The sequence below is a fragment of the Pan troglodytes genome, chromosome 6 (genome assembly GCF_028858775.2).
Source record: "Pan troglodytes isolate AG18354 chromosome 6, NHGRI_mPanTro3-v2.0_pri, whole genome shotgun sequence".
Classification (NCBI taxonomy): domain Eukaryota; kingdom Metazoa; phylum Chordata; class Mammalia; order Primates; family Hominidae; genus Pan; species Pan troglodytes.
This window is the reverse complement of record NC_072404.2, coordinates 40536631-40555386: the sequence shown is the minus strand read 5'-3', so window position 1 is coordinate 40555386 and position 18756 is coordinate 40536631. Positions and strand designations below refer to the sequence as shown.

The 18756-nt window shown below is 38.7% G+C and overlaps 1 protein-coding gene across 3 annotated transcripts in view; it reads right to left on the bottom strand.

Moving 5' to 3' along the window:
* Positions 1-18756, bottom strand: part of NPSR1 (neuropeptide S receptor 1) — a 219770-nt gene that overhangs the window by 100076 nt on the left and 100938 nt on the right. The window lies entirely within an intron of this gene.

The window sequence follows — 18756 nt, the reverse complement described above, 5'->3', positions numbered from 1 at the left end:
CTTCAAAATTCCCCTTACTACACCCATTATTTTGCAAATTGGACCTCTTGTTTCTCCTTATGCCCAGTCTTAGTCGCCCTCCTCCCAGGTTTCTTTGCTTTCTTCTCCTTTCCACTTTCAACCTCTACACTTGGAAAACAGCAAGTGTATGATCTATCCATTTAATTAATGTACTTGGTTGAATTACAGAGGCACTAAGGCCAAGGTCAGGACATTTTTCCTCTTGTGGGCAGGTCATCTGTACTCAATTCTATAGTTACAGATTGTACAAGCCGTGCAGATGTTTATAGCAGAAATGGCAAAATAGGCTATATGTCTAAAAACTGCCCCTCACCCCTCCATGACAGACATCACTAATTTATCACGTAATCCAGAATCTTTCTCAAAAGAGTGCTGCAGGCAAGGTTGCAGAATAGAAGGTTCCATTGATCGTTCCCTCTTCCTCCCTCAGCAAGGACACTAATTTAGCAACTATCTACACATAAAAAAAGTAGCTTTGTAAGCACCAAAAATCAGGTGAGCTCTCATAGTGCTTGGTTTTAACTTCATATTGCTGAAAGAGGCACTGAAGAAGTAGAAAAAAAAAAAAAAACAGTTTTAAATCTCTGACGCCACCACTCTCCCATCCCCCAGCAATGGCAGCAGGGTGTGGAGAGCATTCCTAGGTGCCAGGGGAGAAAAGCACAGCAATTGTGAGGCATTGAACTTAGTGCTGTCCTATTATAGCATAAAAGAAAACTGGGCCAAACTCAGCTGATGCCCCACCCCATGGAGACAGCATTTATATTAGCTCTAGCCAGAAGGAAATCACCAATCCTGGTGGTCAGAACTTGAGTTCCCACAAGCCTTACCACTGCAAGCTAAAGTGCTCTAGGGCTCTAAATACACTTGAAAGTCAGTCTAGGCCACAAGGAGTGCAACTTTCAAGCAAGTTCTAGTTCTGAACTGGGCCCAGAACCAGTACACTGGGGAGGCACATGGCCTACTGAGATACCAGCTTGGGTGGCTAAGGGAGTTCTGGCACTACCCCTCCCCTAACCCCAGGCTGCAATTCTCACAGCTCCAAAAGAGGTCTCTTTCTTCCACTTAAGGAAAGGAGAAGAAGGAGAAGGAAGGAGTAGGAAGGATTTTGTCTTACATCTTGGATACCAGCACAGTCACAAAAGGAGAGGGCACTAGTCAGCTCTGAGAGGCCCCCTTTCCAAGCTCTAGCTCCTGGATGGCATTTCTAGACATGCCCTAGGCCAGAAGGGAAACTACTGCCTTGAAGGGAAGGACATAGTCCTGGCAACATTCATCACCTGCTAACTAAAGAGTCCTTGGGCTCAGAATAACCAGCAGCAATACCCAGGTACATTGAAGACTTTGGATGAGACTCTGAGACTTGCCAATCAAAAGTCACCAAGTGGCTGAACGGATTGAAAAAAAAAAGGGATTCAATGATCTGTTGCTTACAAGAAACACACTTCACCAATAAAGACACAAGGCACATGTAGGCAGAAAATAAAGGGATGGGAAAAGATATTCCATGTCAATGGAAACCAAAAAAGAGCAGGGCTAGTTATGCTTATATCAGGCAAAATAGATTTCAAGACAAAAACTATAGGAAGAGATAAAGAAGGTTACTATATAGTGAAAAAGGGGTCAATTCAGCAAGAGAATATAACAATTGTAAATATATATGCACCCAACACTGGAACACCCAGACATATAAATTAAATATTGTTAGAGCTAAAGAGAGATGTAGACCCCATACAATAATAGCTGGAGACTTCAACACCACAATTTCACCATTGGACAGATCTTCCAGACAGAAAATTGGTAAAGAAACACGAGAGTTAATCTGCGCTATAGACCAAACAACAGCTGTAGAATACACATTATTTTCCACAGCACAGGGGTCATTCTCAAGAGTAGACTATATGTTAAACCACTAAAAAGCCTGAAAACATTAAAACAAAATAATATAATATGAAGCATCATCTCTGACCATAATGGAATAAAACTAGAAATCAATAACAAGAGGAATTTTGGAAACTATACAAATACATGGAAATCAAACCATATGCTCCTGAATGACTAGTGGGTCAATGAAGAAATTAAGAAGAAAATTTAAAAATTTCTTGAAACAAATGATAATAGAAACACAACATACCAAAATCTATGGGATACAGCAAAATCACTAAGAGGGAAGTTTATAGCTATTAGTACCTACATTGAAAAAGAAGATAAACTTTAAATAAACAACTTAATGATGCATCTTAAAGAACTAGGAAAGGAAGAGCATAACAAAGTCAAAATTAGGAGCAGAAAATAAATAATAAATATCAAAGCAGAAATAAATGAAATTGAGATGAAGAAAACAATACAAAATATCAATGAAACAAAAAGTTGGATTTTTGAAATGTCATGCAAAATTGACAAACCTTCAGCCAGACTAATAAAGAAGAGAGAAGACTCAAATAAATAAATTGTAAATAAATTGGAAATTACAGAAGAAAGGAACAAATTCCTAGATGCATACAATGTACCAAGATTGAACTATGACCAATAACAAATAACAAGATCTTATAATAAAATGTCTTCCAATAAAGAAAAGTTCAGGAACTGATGGCTTCTCTGCTGAATTATACCAAACATTTAATGAAGAACTAATATCTTACTCAAACTATTCTGAAAAATAGAGGAGGAGGGAATACTTCCAAACTCATTCTACGAAGCCAATATTATCCTGATACCAAAACCAGACAAAGACACATCCAAAAAAATCAGAGTCTGTATTCACATGAAACAGACAATAATATTCATTTTCTGCTTTGCCCATGGCTATGTTACCTCTTCAAACATCTGTCATAATAAGGTCTGAAGAGACATGGACCATCTGAACATTCTGTAGAATATCACATTGATCCATTTACATCAAAGATGTCATTAAGAGTCAACAAGAAGTGTCTAATACATTTGAGGCATTGGTAGGACACATACACTCTGGAGGGTGAGAGACAAACCCTGTGAAAATTCAGGAATATGCCACATCGGTAAAGTTTTTAGTGGTTCAGTAGTGAAAGTCTGCTAGAATACCACTCCCACCACTGCATTTTCAAGTAAAAGTTAAATTGCTGTATCTTACATTCTCAATCTCAATAAATAGAGCAAGATACCTGGTAGGCCTCTTTGTGTTTTGGAGGCAACACATTCCACATCTAGGAATATTTTTGTTCCCATATACTGAACTACATAGAAGTCTCACAGCTTTGAGTGGGCCTGGAGCAAGAAAGCAAGAAAGGGCTCTGCAGCATGTATGGGCTGCAGTATAAGCAACCCTACTACTTGGGGCATATGATCTGGCTGACCCCATGGTGCTGAATGTGTTAGTGGGGAAAGATACAGTTTGTAGTTGATGGATGCCCAAGTGAAAGAATCAGAATGCAGGCCCCTAGGGCTCTGAAGCAATGCCATCCATTTTCAATATAAAGTTATACACCTTTTGAGAAACCCTTCCTAGAATGTTGCTGAGCCTTGGTCAAGATGGAACAGCTGATAATGGGGCACCAAATGTATTTGGAACTGACCATTATGAGCTAGATTATTGCCAATGCACTAAGTCATACACTCAGACGTGTCCCACAGCCTTCTATTGGAAAATGGAAATGGCACATCTGGGATCAAACCCATATGGGACTAGATCGGCATGAGGAGGCTGCATGAGCAAGTAGCACAGATGCCTCCATGTCACCCACCAGGGTTGTACCAGTGCCCTTGCATAGCTCACACTTATGGCTATATGGGGGTTCTCTATGACTAGCTGAAAGGGAGGTAAAAGGCCAATCCTGGCTGACAATGGGTTAGTTCCTTAAGTAGCTGTAAAGCAAAAATAGATGGTCACTGAAGTACAGCTGAATTATGGGGTAGCCTTGGAAGACAGTGGAGAACGAAGATCTTCCCAATGAATGAAGCTGCAAGCAATGAATATGGTTATCTATTCGTGTGGAAGAAAAATTGGCCTAAGGTGTGAATATATGTATAGGTTTCTGCACAGTAGCCAATAGTCTAGCTGTGTGGACAGGGACCTGAATGAAAGGGACTTGGAGATTGGAAACAAGAGTCTGAGACAGAGACATGTGGTTGGGACTATGAGAGTGGGCACAATGTGTGAAGATTTTTGTGTCATGCATTTAACACTAATTGGAAAGCATCAAGTACACAAGAAGCACTGAAAAAACAAATAGACAAGATAACTTGTCCAGTTGACATTATCCAGGCTTTGTCATTGGATTAAATACTGGCATGATGGGCACATGAATAGAGTGGCCACAGTGGCAGAGAGCAAGACTACTCATTAGCCAATACAATGGACTACCAATTATCCTGGCAAATCTAGCTACTGCTGATTTTGAATGTCCAACTTGCTAACAAGAGAGACCAACAAGGAGCCCTCAATAGGTTACTAGGTCTTCAGGAGATTCGACTGGTTGATTTGTGGCAAGTTGACTACATTGGGTCCCCTCTGTCCTGCATCAGCCAGCTGTCCATCCTTCCAATGATGCACTTATTCTGGGTATAAGCTTTCCTTTCCTGATCTCTGAGTCATAGTCAACACAGCTAACTATTATCTGGGGGCTTTTAGATTACCAAACAAGAAGGGAAATCCACACAACATAGTATGTGATCAGGGGACCCACTTAATTGTGAAGGGGGTGTAGGATAGCTCATGATCCTAGAACCTACTGTTTGTATTACATACTACAGCAGACAGAAGTAGCTGTACTTTTAGAGCCCTAGAATGAACTACTGAAGGAACATATGAAGTGCCACTTAAAGGTAATGCTCTGAAAGGTTAGGGTCCCATCCTTTAAAGTGCAGCATATGTGTTAAATCAGAGCCCACTTCATGGTGTTGGGTCCCTAACAGGAAGTATACATAGGACTTAGAATCAAGGGGTAGAGGAAGAAATGGCCTAAGTTAACATCACTCCCATTGACCCACTGAAGGGCTTTGCACTTCTTCATCTGCACCTCTGTGCTCTTCAAGTTGGAGGTCCTGGTCACCAAAGGAAGTGTACTTCAGCCAGGGAACATAGCAAAGGTACCATTGAACTAAAAGCTATGGCTGCCACCAGGGCACTTTGGACTCTTTGTGTCTAGGGACTAGCAGGCAAGAAGAGGAGTCACCATCTTGGCAAGAGTGATTGGGAGTGACTAGCAGATGGAGGTAGAGCTGTTTTTACACAATGAGAAAGGCAGGCATATGGGGAGAACACAGGCAGTTTACTTGTAACTGTCAAGTTGTGATTGATGGCAGACAATTAGTGGATGGGGCCAGGGATGTTAAGCATCTTCAGCAGGCCCCCAACACAGGGTTGTTCAGATTATTTATGCTCTAGGGTGCCCTGCCCCTGCTGTTGTGGAAGGGTGAATGGGGGCTGAAATTGAGTCTTCATTATTGTCATGCAGACATACATCCTGGTTGTACAAAGACAAGGCAAGTATTGACTCTTTTCTGTACTACCCATGGGCTGTACCCTAGTATTAAATTATCCAGCTCAGAATTCCAATCATGCCTCTGTTGAGAAGCACCATTAGGCTTTATGAGAGATTTGTGGTTTCTGTGCGATTCTAGTCAGACAGAGAACTGGGCAGAACTCTGCTCAGAAATAGCGTATGCACTTGGCTGGGTTCAGGCTCTTAGAAAATCAAACAGCTGAACAACAAAAGAAACTGCAACTTTGGGGATTAATCTAGGATACTCATAATTTCATTTCCAATAGTTTATTTTTATTGCTATGTTTCTGCTAAAGAGCAATAGTAAAAATGGAAAGTCACACTGTCATTTGGTTAATTGCTTTCTGAATATTGGAAAATGAGGTTTATTAATGTTAGAACAGAAGGAGCTCAGGGTATGGCATGCAGCAAGTGCTGAGCACATGCTTGAATGAATTGCCATTGTGGTTTGAAAAGGCTTTAAGAAAAACAAAACAAAATAAAACTTTTTATTTTGAAATAATTAGAGACTCACAAGAAGTTACAATAAATGGTACAGAAAGGTTTCATGTGCCTACCACACAGCATCCCCCAATGGTGACATCCTACATAACTCTAGGTAGACTTCATGGTTTAAAAGAGAATTACTACCCTTAACCTGACTTCTCTAGAACACAGAACATGATTGTGAGGGGTTATTAAGCGGTTATTATATCCTTGGCAAGGTTCTAAGTAGTTAGAATCATTAACTTATTTAATCTCACAACAAACTGAGATAAAGTCTCCATTTTATAGATGAACAAAATAAGAAAGGTTAGAACATTTTAAGATTTCAGAGAAAGTTAGAGGTGAAGCTAGGCTTTAACCCATACTATAGAAGTCAGTGTTTGACTGCCTTCAACACTGCCTTTTATTGTTTTCATTTATTTCTTTTTAGATTGATGTTGTGTCTTTTCTTCTTTATTCCCTAGACTAATGTGCAGACATGAGTCCCTGTCTTCTTCTCATCCCCTCATTCCCTTCCTTGGTTGCCCTTTTTATCTTTTGGCCCCTTCTACTTACAGGGCTATTCCACCCACAGAAGTTGCTTTTACTCCTTTAGAAAACTAGGGAGATAAATCTCCCCTTTGTGCATCTTTTTTGGTGGGGAAGTGGTACAGGGTATTGCTGTCACTCAGGCTGGAGTGCAGTGGTGTGATCATGGCTTACTGTAGCCTCAACTTCCCAGGATCAAGTGATCCTCTTGCCTCAGCCTCCTGAGTAGTTGGGAACAGTACGTGACACCACACCTAGGTAACTTTTTAAAAATTTTCATAGAGACGGGATCTCACTATGTTGCCCAGGCTGGACTTGAACTCCCGGGATCAAGTGATCCACTCACTTCAACCTCTCAAAGTGCTAGGATTACAGGTATGAGCCACTGCATCTCGCCCTTTCTGCATCTTCACTGTTAACAGAATAAAGCTGAGTCCCACAGCTTAGAATAAAAGCCTTCCACTATTTGGCTTTGCCTACTGCTACAGTTTGAATGTGTGCCCAAGAATTGGTGTGCTGGAAACTTAATTCCCAATGTGACAGTGGGGCCTAATGGGAAGCATTTAGGTTGAGCCCTCATGAATAGATTAATGCCATTATAAAAAGTGAATGGGCTCATCCTCTTTCTCCCTTTGGCCTTCTGCCACGTGAGGATCTAGGCAGCATGCAAGGCACCATCTTGGAAGGGAATGACCTAACCAGACACTGAACTTTCTGGCACCTGGACCTTCGACTTCCCAGCCTCCAGAACTGTGTCCTAATAAATTTCTGTTTATAAATTATACAGTCTGTGGCATTCCATCACAGCAGCACAAAACAAACGAATACAACTACCTCTTGTCAGGTCCCCATGTGGCATTTCAATGTTGAACACCATATTGATCATACATTTGTGCATCTAGATAGGCGTTCCCTCTGCTTGGAATACCCTCCCTCCATTTTCCAGCCTATTGAATTCCTATTCTTCTTTCAACACCTAGCTAATATGTCCCATGCTCCAGAAGCTTTCCTTGACCATTCACATGGTATAGTTCACCATACAAGGTTATGTGACCCTCTGAGTCTTTCGCCTGTCTGCATTTGCTTTTTATTTTTCTATAGTTAACAAAAAAAGCATTGGCAAGCACATGGGATCTATAATCCAAAGTGTCAAAAGCTTGGAGAGGAAAAATCCTATGACTGTTCTAAGCTATAAGAGAAGTCCTTACTGAGAAGGTCAGATGTGAGCAGTCATTGAGAGCTGTGGGTTGTGATTGATCAAATAGGAATGTCATGAAGATTTTCATGGCACAAATGGACTGGATGAATGAACGGAATGGACTTGGGAGTTACTTGGATATTCTCTTTTGGCTTACTGATTCCTTAATTTTAAAAAACGGAAAGATTATTTTGTTTCTCTAGACCTAAGTGGTTATGTAAATAACAATAATCTATTCTGTTAGAATCTATTTTTCCCCTGGAGCTCAATCTTAAATAAGCCTATTTCTGAAAGTAGACTATCAGTGGAACTCTGCCACTGCATTTGTTAGTTGCTATTAAGCAAATGATGTTCAATGCTGATCAGTAAAAAGCTATTTAGTTACCTAAGTAATTGAGCACATTGCAGATAAACTGCTCCTAAATGATAATTAACAAGACCTTGGGAACAAAGGGTACACTTTAAAGGCTTAATCACCTCCATGTATTACTCTTGCTTTTAAAAATTTGTCCTGTGAAAGATCTTAGGAAATTTTAATACTCAGAAAAGCCAAAGTAGAGTCACAACAGGCTTTAATGTCCTTTGAGGGTTTCTTGTAAACATGAATGGGGTTCCAGTTGGAGCACAAAAGCAGGTGGACAGGGAAGAAGTCAAGAATGAGGCAATAGCTGAGCTTTTCAGTGAGGATTGGTCAGGTGAGAAAGGAATGCAGAATATTGATTCTAGGCACATATAACAGCATGAACAAAGTTACGGAGATGAGAAACTACTTGGCTTGTGTATATTAAGCATCTGTTTGTTGTTGCTGAAGCCTAAATAGGAGCTAGGAAGTGGCAAAAATAGGTCTGCAGAAACAAGAAGAATCCAGACTTCTGGGTCTCACATGCCAATTAAAAGAGGTGTATTTTTTTATACTGTGAGAGTTGTTGAATGTTTATGTCTCCAAACATGTATTATAAATAGATTTCTTTAGTTGCTGTGGTGAGGATCAATTTGTTAGGTCCAATACTGGAATTACCATTTAATTAGGAAACTATGCAGAAGTTCAAGGAAGAAATGTATGTTAAATAACTGTAGGAATGTAGAGAGGATGTACATTGTGAAGCCTAGGACAACATTAAAAGAAATAGAAAAAGAGGCATAATTAATAAGCTAATAGTGGAGACAAAATGAAATCATAAAAAGCTCAATTAATCCAGGCTGAAATAGAAGGAAAAAAGGAAGAAAAATATAGATGGAACAAATAAAAGCAAGAAACCAGTGGTAGATTTCAATCCAAACACATCAATAATAACATTACATGTAAATTGCCTGAAACCCCAGTTAAAATCCAAACTCATTAACTTTTCATATTAATGATCCTATCCTCGTCTCTCCTCAGACTCACTTGATAGCACCACTATCTGCTAGGGACACCCAAGCCAGGAACCCATAATACATAGTAGACTCTTCCCTCTACCTCACATTCAGAACATCTCAATACTCAGTCACCAAATCCTCCTTATTTTACCTTACTAAGTAGATCTCAAATTTGAATCCTCTCTGTATTCTTACTATTATTTGGCATACTCTAGGTACTGATGATTTCTTTCTTGAACTTCCGCAGTTTCCTAACTAATCTAAATGGTAATTCCAGTGCTGGACCTGCCAAATTGATCTTCCCTGCAGCAAGTAAAGACTGAGTATTAGATGTTTTATATAATATTATACAAATTCTTACATATTGTGAAGACTTAGACATTCAAATTCCTCATAAACTTTGTGCTATTGTTATCAGACATTTAAATTTTACATGGGTTATAAATCTCACTGCTACAATTTTTCTTCAAGTAGTCAATTACATTTTAGAGTCATTTAACATTAAGAAAAATGTGGTTTTTAATATTAATCTTTATTTTTACTATTTTCAGAGTTCTTCACATCTCTGTGTAGATAAAATTTCTGGTCTGGTTTCACATTCCTTCTGTCAGAAGAACTTTCTTTAATGTTTCTTAAAGTACAGGTCTGCTGGTAAGGAATTCTCCCATTACAAAAATTTTGAATAGTCTTTATTGTATCTTCATTTTAAACAGGTATTTTTGCTAGATGTAGAATTCTGGGTGATAGTTGTCCCCCCAGCTGGCTTTGAAGATATGTTTTATCATCTGGCTTTAATTGCTTCAGACAAGAAGTCAGCTATAATTCTTGTCTTTACCTCTTTATATTAATTTAATTTTTAAAATGACAAAATAAGTGTACGTATTCATGGGGCTACATGGTGATGTCTCAGTACATATAGTTATCAGAGTATAACTGGCATATCTATCATCTCTAGCATTTATCATTTTTTTGTGAGGATCATTCAATATTCTTTTAGTTATTTGAAACCATATATTATTGTTAACTACAGTAATTCTACAGTGATATGGAACACTAGAACTTATTCTAGTTCTATCTAGCTGTAATTTTGTATTCTTTAAGAATTTCTCTGATTTAATATGTTCATATATTTTCCACTGTCTTCCTTCAATTTCTTCTTTACCCTTATTTGGTACTTTGGATAAGTTATAGCTAGCTTTTTAAAATGTATTCTGCTTCAGGTTATTTAAGAATTTTGGATCTATGATTTGAGGCTTTCATTATTTTTGGAGAATTCTAGCTATCATTCAGAGATTTCTTTTGCCCATTCTCTCTTCTCCTTCTGTAACTTCAATGACATATATTTTAGACTATTTGATATTGTCCCATCAGTTTTAAATACTTTGTTCCCCTCATCCACTTTCTTTGTCCTTTTCTTACTGATTTTCACTTTGGGCAATTTTTATGGATCTATCTTCAGATTACCTAATTCTTCCTCTGGCTGTGTAAAGTCTACGATTCCTAGAATTAAATCTGTGAATTACTATTGTGATTTATTTCCCCCACACATTTCTACTTGAATCTTGCTTATAGTTTTTATCTTTCTGTGAAATCACTCAACTGTTCATCTATGTTGTCCACTTTTTTCCCCTGGAAACTTTAACCTATTAATCATGGTTATTTAGTAGGGAGAATGTTTTAAAGTGTTTATTTTGAAATCATTTAAGACCCATATTAAAGTTGCAAAAATAAGACAGAAGTTTCCCATGTACGCTCTACCTGGTCAATATCAGTATAATGATGAAAACCAGGAAATTGACATTGGTATAATACTGTTAACTAAACTATAGAATTATTTGCACATCACCAATTTTTACAAGCATTTCATATATCAATGAAATTTAATCTCACATACATATAAGGTCATGTCACTAACACCACAGTCGGGATAGAGAACAGTTCTACAACTGTCGAGAAATTCCCTTGTGCTATCCCTTTATAGCCACACTCCCTACCCACCCATTTCCTAGCAAACACTAATGTGTTCTTTATCATTATAGTTTTGTGATTTTAAGAATCTTATGTAAATGGAATTATAAAATATGCAACCTTTAAAAATTAGCTTTAAAAAATTCATCATAGGCCAGGCACGGTGGCTCACGCCTGTAATCCCAGCACTTTGGGAGGCCGAGGTGGGTGGATCACGAGGTCAGGAGATCAAGACCATCCTGGCTAACACAGTGAAACCCTGTCTCTACTAAAAATACAAAAAAATTAGCCGGGCGTGGTGGCGGGCGCCTGTAATCCCAGCTACTCGGGAGGCTGAGGCAGGAGAATGGCGTGAACCCAGGAGGCAGAGCTTGCAGTGAGCTGAGGTTGCGCCACTGCACTCCAGCCTGGGCAACAGAGCGAGACTCCATCTCAAAAAAAAAAAAAAAAAAATTCATCATAATGCCTTTGAAATTCTTCTAAGGTGTGTGTATCATTTGTTTGTTCTTATTGCCGAATAGTTTTAAATTGTATAAATGTATTACAATATGTTTATTCACTCACTGAAATATGTTTGGGTTATTTTCAGTTTTTCGTTATTTCAAACAAGGCTGATATAAACATTCATGTACAGGTTTTTGTGTGAATATAAATTTTCATTTCTCTAGGACAAATACTCAGAAGTGGAATTGTTGGGCCACAGAGTAAGTAAATATATGTTTAGCTTCATAAAAAACTGCCCAGCAGTTTTCCAATGTTGCTGCACCACTGTGTACTCCCACAAACAATGTATGAGAGAGAGACTGTGGTTCCACACACTTTCTAGCACTCAGGACTGTCAGTGTGTTTTCTTTTACTTGTTCTACTAGATATGTAGTGATATTTCATCATGGCTTTATTTTTCATTTCTCTAATGACTAATCATGTTGAACATCTTTTTATTTTCAATTCGTTCATTTTTCTTTTCTTTTTTTAGAAATGATTTCAACTTTAATTTAGATTCAGGGGGTACATGTGCAGGCTTATTACATGGGTATATTGTGTGGTGCTGAGATTTGGGGTACGACTGATCCCATTACAGAGGTACTGAGCATAGTGCCCGATAGCTGGATTTTCATCCCTTGCTCTAGTTCTTCCTTTTCCCCTCTACTGTTGCCATCCTTATGTCCATGTGTATCCAAGGTTTAACTCCCACTTATAAATGAGAACATGTGGCATTTGGTTTTCTGTTTCTGCATTAATTCACTTAGGATAATGGCCTCCAGATGCATCCATGTTGCTGTAAAGACATGATTTCATTCTTTTTTATGACTGCATAGTATTCCATTTTTTTAATCCAATCCATTGATTGGCATTTAGGTTGATTCCATGTCTTTGGTATTGTGAATATACATAGTGCTATGATGAATATATGAGTGCATGCATCCTTTTGGGAGAACAGTTTGCTTCTGTTTGGGTATATGCCCAGTAATGGGATTGCTAATTCCAATGGTAGTTAAGTTTTTTGAGAACTCTCCAGACTGCTTCCAACAGTGGAAGAACTAATTTACATTTCCATTAATAGTCTATAAACTGTTGAACACTTTTAAAGGTGCTTCTTTGCCATCCATATATCCTCTTTCATGAAGTATTTTTAATATATTTTTCTTATTGTAATTATTTAAAGTCAGTGTCTAATAGCTCCAACATTGGAGTCATGTCTCTGTTTGGTTCTGTTGATTGCTTTGGCTGTTAACAGTGGGTTGCATTTTCTTTTTGAGTCTCATACATTTTGATTAAATGGCAAACATTTTGTGTAGAGTATAGCAAATATTGAGATACATAGTATTTATGCATGGAAATGGGCACACTTCTTTAAGGTTGTTAGAGTGGGGTGTTAAATCGATCTGCTTAGGAGTCTAGCTAGACTTGAGTTTTGTTGTTAGTAGGGTCATCCTCAGCCTCCTATGGGCTTCAAATTTTTCTTTGGATTTTCTATTACCATAGTAGCTGAGATGCTGAAGGGTTTTAATGCCCCACTCTCTGCTTTCAGCTGTGCCTGTTTTGCTGTAATACTGCTACTGCTTGTTACTCAATGCTTGCTACTGGTGGTTTTAGGGCTTCTCTTTTGTCCCAGTTCAGCCACAGACCCAGATAGGCCAGTGTGCCTGGGCCTTAGGGGTGGGGTGTTCTCAGTGTTCCAATTCCTCCTCCCCATGAAAATCAAACTCCTGCCTTGTATCTGTGATGGGTGTTGCATATGAGAGAATTTCATGTCCTTCTCTAGAAGTAGAAGACTTCCAATGGTATTGGTGTTGCCATTTCTGGCCTCTGTCCCCAAGGGATAGGGTTTTCTCAGTCATTTATCTGCCTTTATTAGTGCTCTGTGGGGCAACAGTGTTTGGTCCCACACTGACTTAAGTTTTTTGTTTGGGGAAGTGTCTAGGAAGGAGGGTAGTATTTCATTCCTTTCCTGTAGGCGTGGTCTAAACTCTCCTGCACACTTGCGTATAGTCTCTGTAACAACTACTCAAATCTGCCATTGTAGAGTGGAAGCAACCATAGACAATTCTGTAACTGGATGGGCCTGGCTGTATTCCAATAAAACTTTATTTATAAAAATAAGCTGCAGGATGGATTTGGCTTGTAGGCTGGAGTTTGCAGACCTCTGGTCTAGAGAATAAATTCCAAATGTCCTGCTGTGACTTTCCTTCTTCTCAAGTCTGATCTTTTCTCATTCTATTTTAAATTTGTACTTTAAGAAAAACACTTTCAACCAGCACATTAATAATAGCAGCTGTTTAACTGATTAAAACATTGGTTAAAGAAATAAAGCATACATACAAATCTACCCTAAAACATTTTGATAAAAACAAACATGCATTTGTCATTTGTTTAATGTAGAGCCAAGACTTTGATTTGATTTGATTCTTTTTTGCATAAAATACACTCATAATTTATCTTTTATAATTTCCAGTTTGGGTTTCTTTAAATTGGAGTAATCAGTTGACATATCAGCAAAGCAATCTAAGGCAGAATCTCATTGCAGAGATTTTTATAATGTTCCTTCATGTTTCATAGTTGCATCTCCTGAGCTTAGTTCTATTGCAGTTCACTAAAACAAAAGTCAAGTCTTTCTAAAGGGAAAGCGTAAATTGACAGGTTTGTTAAGTCTAATAATATCCTGCTAGTCATGGGAGTTTAGTCAGGGTGTTTGCTGAGAGAATGGAGAGCATTGAGTGATCAGTTGAGGTGGTGAAGAAGATGCAGTTCAGAGTTTCCTTGACCATACCCAACTGTTCACTCTGCCATGCCATTTCTTTATGCTGCTCCATTGGTGTGGGAAGCTCTTTATACACCTCTACCTGAAGAATATCCATTTCCTCAAGGTTTAATTCAAGGTTACCTCCTTTATAACACCTTTTCTGAGTACTGAGATTGGCTTGGTTATTCCCACTTCTGTGTATCTTCCTACCCTACTATTATAGTACCTATAATACATGAACACATTATTTTTTTTTGTATTTCTTTCCTATTCCACTATACTATGGGATAACAGAGATTATTATTTTTAGTTCAGCTCTACCTCTCCAGGCCCTAAAACTGTGATATTACCTAGTAACAGCTTGGTAAATTTCCATTAAATGAAGTAGTACATTATTACTGCTGTTGTTTGATTGGCTGACTGTAGCATGGGTGATTTCATACAGCAGATGGAACCACATTAATCATCTCATTCAATGAAGATTAAAATAATGATTACAGAATAAAGATGCTGGAAGGAAAAGTGTGATTGGAAATTTTGATCCCTAAGCAGATTTCTAAAAGAGCTCCCTGCATTTTAAGATCTCTGCTAGATTGTAAGCTTCTGATTGGCAGTGGCTGTGCCTTGCTCATGTTTATAGTTTTATCTTTTTTCATAGTGCCTGGCAAGATACTCAGTGCTTGCTAGATAAAGGAAGAAATGTTGTCCAATTAAACATATTTGCAAACTTCCTTAAAACACAAAGGTCACTAGTGTAGGATTCACCCTGTGTAAAGGGCAAGTTGAGTCCCATGTCTTAGATTCCTGCTTGCTCTCAGTTGCTGTTTGCACTTTCCCCTGCATAGCAGAGCCATAGAATAATGAATACGTAGCAAGCTGAGTAACTCTTTTTCTTGAGATGACTCGTACATGAACATTTGTCACACTAAATAAGGGAGATATTGAATATAAACACAATTTTTATGAAGACATTGAAATTTCTGATAATATAAGATCCTTTTATCCTTAATTGTGGTGTTACAGATGACCTCTGGCTTTCCTGAAGGGACACTGTGGGTAACAATATCAACTGTGTATCTCAGAGTATGCAATGCTTCCAGCTCAACTCAATGTCTTTAGTGTTGTTTTTAAAGCAAGTGTGTGTATATAATAATAGCTTGCTTGCTTTTGGTTGCACAAAAAACTATTTTTGATATTGATAAGGGTCCCTCTTCTACTTTTCTTTTTTAATCACTGAATGCTGAGAACACTGTAAATGGCACAAGTCTTGAAGAACTTGTGTGAAACTTTGTTTAATGATAAAACTGAATGGCCCAACCTGATGTCAGGTACTTAGCCAATTAAAATTATTTCTCCAAAAGTATATGTCTATGTTTTGGGCTCATTTTACAATATTAATATGATTCTGGCACTGTGTCCTTCGCCAAGATGAAGTACCAGCTAAGCCTAATGGTCTAAACTGTCAACTCCCCGGCTCTTTATTAATCCTGGGGAAGTGGCTCACACCTCAGTCATTACTGCTCAATTAGGTAAATAATCATCACATTTATTCTCATTAGAGCACTCTCTTCACAGAAAGCTTTGGTCCTAAGATTTTCAATTAGTCTTAACAAGTTACAAATGCCACTAGTGTCTCCCTTTCTCCATTAGTCCCCCCAACCAAATAAAAAGCTTGTGTCTAATTAAGGAAACCCAAGTCCTCGTAAAACTTACTGTCTTTGCCTCTGTTGTATTCAGAAACCAAGAAGCTCATTAAATGAGGCAACTGGCCTACCTGAGTTGTTGGTTATTGCTGGGCCACAAAAAACTCCTGTGCTCATAAGCACAAGCATCAGGTTCAGCAAGAACAGATGTTTTCTTAAAACAAGGCATTGAGCCTCCACTATTTCTCCTCCTCACTCCACTTAAGGGGAAATTTCTTGAGGCATGGTAGCATGTAATTATCATTGCACAAGATCATTGCACAACATGGGGCTCAAACTGACTCTGAATATAAGACATAGACAACTTGTCTTCTCTTTTAAAGGATGCTATTTTCCTAATAAAAAGAATTCACAGAAATGATCTGGGATGTTTAGAAATCCAAGAGAAGGAGAGGAGAGTTCCATTTTCACTTATCCAAGAGGCAGGCTCTTCAAATGTCTTTTTCCTTTTGCCCAAAGAGAGCTAAGGGGTAGCAGGCTGAGATGGAAGTGGTAAATTGTAACAAAAAAATATTTGTTTCTCATCTCATTCTGCTGCAATCAGGTACACGCTTGTACATAGGGAAGTGAGGCAGACATAGAGATATGCTGCTCAGATCCCCCTTCAAGAAAGACCTTGCTGTCCAGCTGTGAGGCATATGGTTTGCTGACATCCTCCAGCTGTTAGATTCCTCAGGGTTTGCCTCAGCTTTTTAGCTGGGATCATGCTATTCTTGGTACAACCTCTACCAATGACTAAGTTATAGTAGAAGAGTCTGGTCATTTACACCCAACATGGAAATCCTAAAGGATTCCTGAGCTGCCAGAGACTGTCAGGTTAATGTCAGGCTCTGATGGGTCCTCCAGCCCAATCTTACTTCTTCCCTTTGCTTTCACAGGTGTGACTTCTCCCCAGATTTTTGTATACCTGACTCTGTTTCAGCATCTGCTTCCCAAAGAATGCAGTGTGAAGCAGGAGGTCAGGGAGGAAGGGGCCCAAGACCATTTCATTTTCTAGGGGTGGTCTTTGTGGTTGCCTCTGTTGCATAATGTAAGATCTTAGCAAAAATCCCATTTATTCAAAACTAAAGCCAGTGAGAAAGCTACTAGGATGCTAGAAATTACTACGTGATGATGACTGCTATGCTGAGTCTGTCTGCCAAGTAGCCTACATGCCTATGCTTAGGCATCACACTGGCTCCTCTTAGAGGTCTAAGAATCACTGATTCTTTGTAAAGATGTTGTTGAGGACATTTTAGTGCTGTTTCATCAAAGTACTGAATATAAAGCTCCATAGTATCAGTTTTCTTGATCAAGAAACATCTTGCTGTGCATTTCCCTCAAGATTACAACAAATTATATTTAGTCAGTTTTGCCCTTAGTTTTAGCCACTAACTAGGAAGCACAAAATAAAATATGATGGGTTGCAGTAACTTTGCAGTAACTCTAAGCTTAAATTTGACTTTTTTCCTCTGCAGTTATGATTTGATATTTTCCATGCCCTTTCTATTTCATTTCTTATTTTTCATTGTGTTGGGTATGTTCTTACATGCACGGGCAGTACACAGCATGGCTACTGGAGCCCGACTGTGGGATTTTGAATGTTGGCTCTGCTACATGACAGCTGTGCTATCTTGGGCTTGCTACTGACCACACGGAATCCAGGGTTCTTTGTAAAATTGTAATAAGAATGCCTGATTTATAGGGCTACTGTGAAGGTTAAATGAGATAGTTTATGTAAAATGCTTAGTAAAATTCTTGCCCTATAAAACCTGGGTACCTGTTGTTGGTGCTGATGCAATGAATAGGGCCAACAACTAGACAGAGAGCTGCAAGAACTGGGGATGAGATGTCGAGTCTTAACATAAGTCCTAGACTCCTCGCCAACTTGCTAGAATAATGTTTTCTGCAAAAATTGACACATAAGAAGTAGAGGCTTTGTTTAAACTAGATCTAAAATGAAGACTGGCTATTTTATTTGCTGTAATGCATGCCAGCTAATCCAATATATTTGATTAACACACTTGATCAGTCTAATATATTAGATTCTCACTATGGAAACAGTGGTGATTAAATTAACTGATGGTGGATAAGGTGAAAAGAACTAAGCCAATCCTTGAGAGACTAGAACACAAGATAGATTAGTTCAGGGATTGGGCCACTATTTATTAACAGGATTGCTACTTATGGGGCAATTCTGTGTTAGGATAGACGGTCCTGTGCAGGAAATTTGGCATGCCTGGACTGTGCTTACTAAATGCCAGAAGTAACCCCTGCTGCCCCAGTCTTTGTGATAACTCCAAATATCCCACCATTTCCAAATGCCCCAGGACTGCTTCCTGTGAAGAACTGTTGAGGTGTGGAAGGACATCTAGTGGTAGATTGGGAATATGACCCAGCATTTCTAGGTCAGTTCCAGTTTATACCCGCCATGATTATGCCTGTGGCCCTTTCTCTTAAATATGCCCTGGTTTACTTGGCTCATTGGAGATGGCTGATTCCCGGCCTGGGGCTGGGAAAAGGACAAGATAAGCCTGAAACATCATGGCAAGTGAGGACATGCCCAAAAATGCTGAGAAACATGTCAACAGAAACACGCACCAAATTGTAGGGCTCTTCCTGACCCCAGTCAGCAATCTAGGCATAAAAAGAAATAACTATGGCAACAAATTATAACCCACAGAATAAAAGAAGAACCTATGATGTAAATTTAAAAATGGGAGAGAAGGGAAATTTCTTCCTTAAAGTAGAGAGACTGCTAATAAGTATAGAAGAAATAATGAAATTAGA